Source organism: Bactrocera tryoni, chromosome 3, assembly GCF_016617805.1.
Source record: "Bactrocera tryoni isolate S06 chromosome 3, CSIRO_BtryS06_freeze2, whole genome shotgun sequence".
In the NCBI taxonomy this organism is placed as follows: domain Eukaryota; kingdom Metazoa; phylum Arthropoda; class Insecta; order Diptera; family Tephritidae; genus Bactrocera; species Bactrocera tryoni.
In genome coordinates, this window is record NC_052501.1 from 50325667 (window position 1) to 50330223 (window position 4557).

Below are 4557 nucleotides of genomic sequence, written 5' to 3' on the forward strand. Positions count from 1 at the left end.
CACGTGTCCGTACTATCTCTGGACTTTCACAGAGCTTTCGACAAAATTGGAGCCCATATTATTATTCGACAACTTAGAAAATGGAAAATAGGCCAGAATATGATACGTTTTATTACTAACTTTCTCACAAACAGAAAACTCAAAGTCAACGTAAATGGTTTTCTTTCTTCAACACTCCCGCTTTCTAATGGTACGCCGCAAGGCTCACCTCTTTCAGCCCTCCTTTTTATCATTGCTTTCGATGATATTAGTAGGATGATAAAAAATTACAAAGGAGTTGAGCACCAGATCTATGCTGACGATGTCCTAATCTACACAAAAGTCTCTGACGTTAATTTAGCTCAATTCTTATTTACTAATATACTCGCCAGAATTGAGACTTGGTCACTGGAGTCTGGTGCTTCACTTTCCTTAGACAAAACACATATCCTTCATGTATGTAGGAAGCAAAATTGCAACGGTATTTCACTAACCCACAACCAAACTAACATCGAATGTAAAACATAGCTGAAAATACTAGGATTAATTTTTGACTCTAATTATAATTTTAATGCTCACTGTAAATATGTCAGAAACTCGTTAATGTCACGATTAAATATTGTTAAATATCTCTCGTCTAAGCATTCATTTATTTATCCGAACACACTAGTCAATGTTGTCAGAGCTTTGCTAACTTCAAAAATAGATTATGGGCTCCCCATCTATGGCAATTGCTCCAAAAGCAGTATCAACCTTTTAAATGCACCTTACCATTGTGCAATACGGCGAAGTCTCCGGGCCTTTCCAACCTCGCCAATAAAAACGATAATGGCTGAATCTGGTTTACCAACTATTCAAAATAAAATTATAGATTCTTCGCTTCAAATTTTTGCGAAAACGGCTGAGAACACCAACCCATTACTAAATACAACTATCACCCATGCCACGAAAAGAAGAAAAAATCCAAGAATACAATCGGCTATTTCGAGATGCTTAAGTTTCGCTGCAGAAAATAATATTTTACGTAACGCAACACGCAAATTCACCACTCGACATCCTCCCTGTCTGATCAATGATAAAATACTACAGAATAAGCTTATGTTTTTGTCCAAGCAAAACACACCAAACGAAGTCTTTCAACAAACCTTTGCTGAACTGGAATCTAATTACACAAATAATGGCTGGAAGTTATTGTTTACGGATGGCTCCAAGTCCATCGATTCCACTTCGTTAGCAGAAATCATTTGCAATTGGCTTCTTCCCTCAACGAGCTCTGTATTTACCGCTGAAGGATCTGCTATCCTTCATGCAGTTAATTACGCAAAAAAGACTAAAGGAAAATTCCTCATCTGTACAGACAGCAAATCGTGTATGTCTGCAATAACGTCTCCTTCCAATCGCAATCCCATAATAGAAGTTATCAGGGACGCGGTCATTGGTGCCCCTCAGAAAATCCAAGTAATGTGGATCCCTGACCATTCTGGTATTACAGGCAACCACTTTGCAGACCTCGCTGCGAAAAATGTAACCAGGACTCCTGCCTTAACATACTACGTCTCATCCAAGCAAGACATTCTTAACCTTATTAAGCACAAAAGGCATCAAAAAAACGCAAGCGAATGGAAAACATTTAAAAATCACTGCGGTCATAAACCCAGCCAGAAATCGTATAATCTACTCGTCAACAGTTCCAACTAGCGCAATGAAGACATATACTCGATTAAGGATTGGACACACTATCATAACACACGCCCACTTACTATCGGGTAAAAGCCCATCCATTTGCCCCCTTTGCGATGACACCGCTACTATCAAACACTTACTCACACTCTGTCCGATGCTTCACCCAACAGCCCACAACTCTGGCAACATTGATCTCATAAAACTACTAAGTGAACCTTCAGAAAAAAACGTGATGATTGTATATACATAGATTCTTAAAAACCAACGATTTGTTAAAATATATTTAAGCAACTTACATCATTACTAACCCTTAGCAATTAGAATTTTTCACCTAGTTATAATTACAAGACGGCTGAAGGCCTCGTAGCCAGTGCTGCGTTTATGTATTTATATAATAAAACTCTTTTTGTTATATGAATTATTATAAATAAATAAATAAATAAATATTTTTAGATGATGTCGTTGTTGCCTTCACTTCACTTGCAACTTTGCACCCAACCCAGTGCTGGCGCCACTTCGTATTTCTATGACCTTGTGACTGGTCACTTCCACTTTCAACATCATTACACTCATAACAGCATACAGTTGACTGAATTTCGTTGCTGCCAGTTTGCAAGTCCTGGAAAATTAAGTTAATTATACCCTGAACAGGGTATATTAAGTTCGTCACGAAGTTTGTAACACCCAGAAGGAATCGTCGGAGACTCTATAAAGTATATATATGTATAAATGATCAGTATGTCGAGCTGAGTCGATTTAGCCATGTTCGTCTGTCTGTCTGTCTGTCCGTCTGTCCGTCTGTCTGTCTGTCTGTCTGTCTGTATATATACGAACTAGTCCCTCAGTTTTTAAGATATCGTTTTAAAATTTTACAAACGTCATTTTCTCTTCAAGAAGCTGCTCATTTGTCGGAGCGGCCGATATCGGACCACTATAACATATAGCTGCCATACAAACTGAACGATCGGAATCAAATGCTTGTATGGAAAACTTTCACATTTGACAAGATATGGTATATATTATTTTCTAAAGCAACAATATAATCTCCGAAGAAAATATTCAGATCGGTTGACTATAGCATATAGCTGCCATACAAATTGAACGATCGGAATCAAGTTCTTGTATGGACAACTTTCACATTTGACAAGATATAGTCACGAAATTTGGTATATGTTATTTCCTAAAGCAACAATGTAATCTCCGAAGAAATTGGTCAGATCGGTTAACTATAGCATATAGCCGCCATACAAACTGAACGATCGGAATCAAGTTCTTATATGGACAACTTTCACATTTGACAAGATATATTCACGAAATTTGGTATATATTATTTTCCAAAGCAACAATGTAATCTCCGAAGAAAATGTGCAGATCGGTTGACTATAGCATATAGCTGCCATACAAACTGAACGATCGGAACCAAGTTCTTGTATGGACAACTTTCACATTTGACAAGATATATTCACGAAATTTGGTATATATTATTTTCTAAAGCAACAATGTAATCTCCGAAGAAAATGTTCAGATCGGTTGACTATAGCATATAGCTGCTATACAAACTGAACGATCGGAATCAAGTTCTTGTATGGACAACTTTCACATTTGACAAGATATATTCACGAAATTTGGTATATATTATTTCCTAAAGCAACAATGTAATCTCCGAAGAAATTGATTAGATCGGTTGACTATAGCATATAGCTTCCATACAAACTGAACACATAGTTACTAACAGAAATGCACCTGTGAAGGGTATTTAGCTTCGGTGCAACCGAAGTTAACGTTTTTTCTTTTTTTTACTTATGAATAAACAAATAACTGTCTTCAGCTGCCAACAACAAACTTCCAGCACATGTGCTGCCTGCCGTATATGATCATTTAGCCCAAACGTGTGTGTTTATGAGAGTATACATATGTATTTGGTGCTAGGGGCTCCCGCCCAGCTACGTATATGTGTGTGTATGCAAAGCCTCTGAGATGTGTAACCTCCGCGGACTAATGCGCCACTCTACATATCTAATAAATAATAAGTGTGTCGATGTATGTGCCGATGTAATTAGTTCCGGTCGGTATTAATGTTAATTAGACGCCTGATGGAGTTACTGCTTACTCCCGATTTCCACCAGTAAATAGTATTAAACACACGCGTCCACCTACACATTAACAATATAACTTGTTTGTAAATAACGTTGGAACTTTTTACGTCATCGCCGCTCCCTGATTTATTAGATGAGCACTCAGAGTTCTATGACTACAAGGGCGGCAGCAGCACCGGCTAACGAGGCGTTTGCCAATATACAGAACCACGAATGTTTGGCTTTACCTTGTTTCTGAAACTCATAGTGAAAAGTGAAAGTGCCGCCAACATATGTGTCACAAGTAAAATGAAAGTTCAGAACCACTGTAAAGAGTTTGAGAGAATAAAAGCTGACAAAATGCTTAGAGTTTCCATGAAACGCGTTTAGCGTAATTAAAATGTTTCACAGATAACCCGAACAGCATTCGCAAATTGATTATTCCAATGGACATTAAATATTTAGCAAGAGCTATGAAAATAGCAGAAATCATCGTATGTTACATGTTTAAACTGAAAACAACAAGAATTTATAATAGTATTTGATTGCAACATTTTCTCAGAAATTTTTTAAAGCTTCTAAAAATAAATGCCAAAAAATTTTCTTTCGAGTATTAAAAACATTCCCCAATAAATTTGAAGTTTCGGTATTTTTTCTTTAAAAAGTAGGGAACCTCGAAATGGATCATCAATTGCAGCAAGTAAGGAAGTGTCATGTTCATATGTGTAACCGAATATTTCTCACAGATAGTCCGATATTTTCTGCAAAAAGTGAGTCATATTCACTGGAGCCCACGTTTTGCCGTCTTCATTCTTAAAAA